This window comes from Schistocerca serialis, chromosome 10 (genome assembly GCF_023864345.2).
Source record: "Schistocerca serialis cubense isolate TAMUIC-IGC-003099 chromosome 10, iqSchSeri2.2, whole genome shotgun sequence".
NCBI lineage: Eukaryota > Metazoa > Arthropoda > Insecta > Orthoptera > Acrididae > Schistocerca > Schistocerca serialis.
The window spans coordinates 239128592-239134755 of NC_064647.1; the positions used below are offsets into that span (position 1 = coordinate 239128592).

Consider the following 6164-nt stretch of genomic DNA (forward strand, 5'->3'; position numbering starts at 1 on the left):
GAGCACTTTTTTCTTCACAAGAAGCAAGTGTTCTCGCTGGTAACATTTTAAAATTTAGCCCAGTTTCGTCACAGTTATATATTTGTTCAATAGACAAATTTTCGTCAGTTATGATTTTTTTAAAGCTCGACGATAAATTCTGAAACGGCCTGAGCGTCACCAGAGAGTTTTTCTCCACATACGTCTAGTTGACGCACTCCATACCTCTTCTTCCACCTGTCGAGCCAGCCCACACTAGCGGCGAAATTGTCATCTCCTTCCTGCAGCTGGTTTCTGAAAAAGAAATCTTTTTCTTGCAAGATTGGGCCAGAAATCGGAGCACCCTCCTGTCTCTGTTGGTTAAACCACATGAACAATGCCTCACTTGTGTTTTCGAAGTCTGACTTCTTCATACTTCTTCGGCTGAGAAATCCGTGTGAGCATTTCTGTGAAGAAAACTGTTCCAATTTAAGTCGGTTTCTTCGCCAGTCACCAACAGTAACTTCACCGACACCATATTCGAAGGCAAGGTTTTTTATTGTTTCTTGTTTGTCAAGTCGTCTTAGTGCTTCTAATTTTAGATGCAAAGGCACAAATTTCCTCTTTTTTGTTACAGCACTCATCTTTGTAAGGTGTACAACGGAACACATAGTCAACAAACAAAACGACACACAACACTCTACAGTACAGGTGTTGGGAACTACAGCAGTGTATGAACTCCCCAGTTTTGATCGGTAGCAGCCGGCAGCAGTCGGGGTATTTCGTGCCATACTGGCAGCAGATGTCGTGCAACAGGGCAGCGAGCTAATCCTCGGTGTTGATTGCATTGTTGTCTGCTTTGTCACTGAGCTGTACTCTCCCTATATATCTTTTGCAACGATATCTTCATTATTTATCGTGTCAGTAAAAAAAAGAAAGTAGAAGATCGTTGCAACCACTTTTTTTTTTTAAGAGGCTCGGATTACTGGAAACTCGAACTATTGAGACTCTACTGTATTTCGAAGGAGACCATGCACAATAAGTAAAAAATAAGTGTAGAAAAATTGCGTGGACACAGTTCTGAAATTTTTTAAACGGACCTCATGCACCGACAAGTTCACTGGAGGCATCTCGGACCCATTCGAAGACGGAAATGAGGTAGGAAGATGGCCTATCGGCCATTCTATTTAAGTCACTTTTGGAGAAAACAATCAGGACATGGGACAAAGGAGCCAATGGGGTAGATATGGGTAGACACAAGGGTAGAACGGTCAACATGAAATGTCTGGCCTTTGCAGGTGATCCAGCAATCTGAAAAAGTAACAGAAAGAAGCCAGACGGGCTCTAGACACACTGCACGAAATCTCAGACAAAACAGGACTACATATCTCATATGAAGAAAGGCAGTACGCTGGGCAAAAAATTGATAGCCAGACTACGTCCGGTAGCGAATTATGGGAATATAACACCAGCAGAAAGTTTCAAATGCCTGGGAGACGTTATACGGAATATAGGACTAAACTCGACGTCCAAAGAAGGTAGGATCACATAACTCCAAAAAGCGAACAGACTTACATGGAACCATTACAACATAATAAGTATTTCCCTCAATGCCGAATTAAGACTCTACGGTACAGTAGCCTTGTATGCCTCAGAAACAACAGTAATCAAGAGAAGAACTAAAACCAAGCAAATGGAAAAACAACACAGGAAAATACTGAGAAAGATCTATGGGTCAGTTCAGAAAGGCGGTACCTGGATTAAAAAGACCGACAAAACAGTGCGAACAGACTGAGACGATTACAAACAACATGAGGAAAAGAAGGGCAAAGTTCTACGGAAGCATGCATAGGATGAACGAAAACAAACTGAAAAAGAAGATTTTTTACATAGTGACAACTAATATAGTGAAAACCAATTGGGTAAAGGAAATAGTGGAAGACCTCAAGATATTGAAAATCTACACGGAAGATACGAGAGACAGGGAAAATTACAGAGGAAAAATCAGAAATTTCACCCAATGGCCAAAAGGAAGAAAAAAGGAAAGAAGTGGACACAATAGAGGAAGGAGAAACACAATGAATATGTGAAGAGAATTTTGAGAAGAAAACAAGAAAGAGACATGAAAAACTGCCATGAAAATTGGCTGTGTTTTACTGCTCTCCTTAAGGTGGATTTAACGAAAGTAATAATATTACACTACTGGCCATTAAAATTGCTACACCAAGAAGAAATGCAAATGATAAACGGGTATTCATTGGACAAATTTATTATACTAGAACTGACACGTGATTACATATTCACGCAATTTGGGTGCATAGATCCTGAGAAATCAGTACCCAGAACAATCACCTCTGGCCGTAATAACGGCGTTGATACGCCTGGGCATTGAGTCAAACAGAGCTTGGATGGCGTGTACAGGTACAGCTGCCTATGCAGCTTCAACATGATACCACAGTTCATCAAGAGTAGTGACTGGCGTATTGTGACGAGCCAGTTGCTCGGCCACCATTGATCAAACGTTCTCAATTGGTGAGAGATCTGGAGAAGGTGCTGGCCAGGGCAGCAGTCGAACATTATCCTGCTGAAATTTAAGGTTTCGCAGGGATCGAATGAAGGGTAACACATCTGAAATGTAACGTCCACTGTTCAAAGTACCGTCAATGCGAACAAGATGTTACCGAGATGTGTAACCAATGGCTCCTCATACCATCACGCCGGGTGATACGCCAGTACGGCGATGACGAATACACGCTTCCAATGTGCGTACACCGCGATGTCGCCAAACACGGATGCGACCTTCGTGACGCGGTAAACAGAAACTTGATTCATCCGTCGTTGAGTACACCATCGCAGGCGCTCCTGTCTGTGATGCAGCGTCAAGGGCAACCACAGCCATGGTCTCCGAGCTGATAGTCCATGCTGCTGCAAACGTCGTCGAACTGTTCGTGGAGATGGTTGTTGTATTTCAAACGTCCCCATCTGTTGACTCGGAGATCGAGACGTGGCTGCACGATCCGTTACAGCCATGCGGATAAGATGCCTGTCATCTCGACTGCTAGTGATACGAGGCCGTTGGGATCCAGCACGGTGTTCCGTATTACCCTCCTGAACTCACCGATTCCATATTCTGCTAACAGTCATTGGATCTAGACCAACGCGAGCAGCAATGTCGCGATGCGATAAACGGCAATCGCTATAGGCTACAATCCGACCTTTATAAATGTCGGAAACGTGATGGTACGCATTTCTGCTCCTTACACGAGGCATCACAACAACGTTCCAGGAGGCGACGCGGGTCAACTGCTGTTTGTGTATGAGAAATCGGTTGGAAACTTTCCTCATGTCAGCACGTTGTAGGTGTCGCCACCGGCGCCAAACTTGTGTGAATCCTCTGAAAAGCTAATCATTTGCATCTTCTTCGTGTCGGTTAAATTTCGCGTCTGTAGCACGTCATCTTCGTGGTGTAGCGATTTGAATGGCAAGTGGTGTAATAATAATAATATGAGAGGAGCTGGCATGAAGCCTTGTGGAACGCCTTACCTTGCTGTTCTGGAGTCTCTTGCTGTTCCGTTTATTGTTAAGCGACCTTATAAAGCAAACGCTCTGCTCGCCACTGGTCTTACTGTCTTTAACTACTTAGTGTTCTAATTTTGTCCAGGAGTGCACAGCGAGCTAGACAGTGAGATGGTTTTGTAGGAGTCGGTAGCACCGAGTGCTGTGCCGGGGACGGCCCTCGGTGGCCCTCGGACCGCTATCTGCCATTACGAGGGCCGTAAACGCGGCAGGTCGCGGGGCCGGCCGCCCGCCGCAATTAATTAACGGCGCAGCCCACTGCTTGCCTTCCATCTGCCAGAGGCGGACACCCCACCAGAGTCACCGCGGACACACCTGCACGATACATTCTAGTGGCTGCCGAGCTGTACCGGCAAATACAGATTGTGGCACGCGGCTCCTAGGTACTTCATCACCTGCTCGACTGCAGGTATCGTACGATTAAAACTGTGTGTCGGGCGGAGATTCGATGTCAGGATGTCTGCCCTTCGGACGCAAGTGCTCCACCGACTGAGCTACCCAAGCACGACTCACGCCCCCTCCTCACAGCTTTACTTCTGCCAGTACCTCGTCTCCTACGTTCCAAACTTTGCAGAAGCTGTCCTACGAACCTTGCAGAACTAGCACTCCTGAAAGAAAGGATATTGCGGAGACATGGCTTAGCCACAGCCTGGGGGATGTTTCCAGAATGAGATTTTCACTCTGCAGCGGAGTGTGCGCTGATATGAAACTTCCTGGCAGAAGTAAAGCTGTGAGTACCGGGCGTGAGTCGTGCTTCGGTAGCTCAGTTGGTAGAGCAATTGCCCGCGGAAGGCAAAGGTCCCGAGTTCGAGTCTCGGTCGGGCACACAGTTTCAATCTGCCAGGAAGTTTCATATCAGCGCACACTCCGCTGCAGAGTGAAAATCTCATTCTGGAAACATCCCCCAGGCTGTGGCTAAGCCATGTCTCCGTAATATCCTTTCTTTCAGGACTGCTAGTTCTGCAAGGTTCGCAGGAGAGCTTCCGTAAAGTTTGGAAGGTAGGAGACGAGGTACTGGCAGAAGTAAAGCTGTGAGCAGGGGGCGTGAGTAGTGCTTGGGTAGCTCAGTTGGTAGAGCACTTGCCCGCGAAAGGCAAAGGTCGCGAGTTCGAGTCTCGGTCCGGCACACAGTTTTAATCTGCCAGGAAGTTTCATATCAGTGCATACTCCGCTGCAGAGTGAAAATCTCATTCTGTTCACAGAAGTTGTTCTGCGAAACTTACAACACTAGCACTCCTGGACGAAAGGATATTGCGGAGACATGTCTCAGCCATAGCCTGTGGGATGTTACCAGAATGAAATTTTCACTCTGCAACGGAGTGTGCGCTGATACGAAACATCTGGATGGTAGGAGACGAGGAACTCAAAATGGTTCAAATGGCTCTGAGCACAATGGGACTTAACATCTGAGGCCATCAGTCCCCTAGAACTTAGAACTACTTAAATCTAACTAACCTAAGGGCATCACACACACCCATGCCCGAGGCAGGATTCGAACCTGCGACTGTAGCGGTCGCGCGGTTCCAGACTGAAGCGCCTAGAACCGCTCAGCCACACCGGACGGCGAGACGAGGTACTGGCGGACGTAAAGCTGTGAGGACGGCCCTCGAAACGTGCTTGGGTAGCTCCGTCGGCAGAGCACTTGTCTGCGAAAAGCGAAGGTCACGAGTTCGAGTTTCGGTCCGGACACAGTTTTAATCTGCCACGAAATTTCATATCAGCGCACCCTCCGCCGGAGACTGAAAAATTCATTCTGGAATCAGACGATTATTTACAGCGACCCGTATGGCAACTTCTTACAGTGGCGACAAATAAAATAAAAATATCCTACATCCTTGCCGTCAGTAGAAGACTGCTTCATACCGGGTGGTTATAATTAAACTTTCCCTATTTAACGGGTAATGACACGGAAACTAATGACCGTACGAATGCGAAAGTTGTTAGCATTAATGTAAAGGGCATGGGTAAGAGAAATAATGCAGAATCAGATAAACACCTGCTACGGTACATCATACCATTGCATACCGGTACCATTACCGGTACAGAAGGGCCCCCAATATGGCGCCCGTCAGTGTCCGGAAGAGTCTGACAGCGCAGGAATGTATTCTGCACAGCAGAACGAGGCATGACCGTAGGTATGCTGGCTACCTCCCTTGACACGCTGCGCTTCAGGTCAGCACATGTGTGATGTTCCCCTGGTAAACCCTGTCCTTCAGATGCTAGTAGGATTCAGGCACTGAAGAATCCGGAAAATGGATAGTTCATCCATTCCGAGAATCGAGAGTTTTGACGATTTTCGCATGCTATCCACAATGATACTGGCAAGATGTTGGTTTCAAGGACTCCAAGACTATCTAAAATATTTTAATTTAAAGTCTGAAGTCGGATAAGAAATAACAAAAGAATTTTTTTTCACGTGACATAACTACGAATTAACAATTTTCGGATTTTTTCCTTTACTTGTACCGTGAAACCTCTCTTCTCGCCAAATCTCATAATTGTAGACTAACTGAAGCTGATTGTAGCTTTAATGTGTCTCAAAATATGTGACACACATCGCCGTATCTTTTGATTTTATTGACTTACAATGCTAACTCTTTTACAAAACCAAAAGAGCATAGACTTTTTCA

General features: G+C 46.0%; 1 non-coding gene across 1 annotated transcript; it reads left to right on the plus strand.

Annotated features, from left to right (window-relative positions):
• The first annotated feature begins 4285 nt into the window (after window positions 1-4285).
• On the plus strand, window positions 4286-4360 carry Trnap-cgg (transfer RNA proline (anticodon CGG)). The gene has a single exon. It is a non-coding gene; the product is annotated as a tRNA-Pro (tRNA).
• Window positions 4361-6164: the final 1804 nt, after the last annotated feature.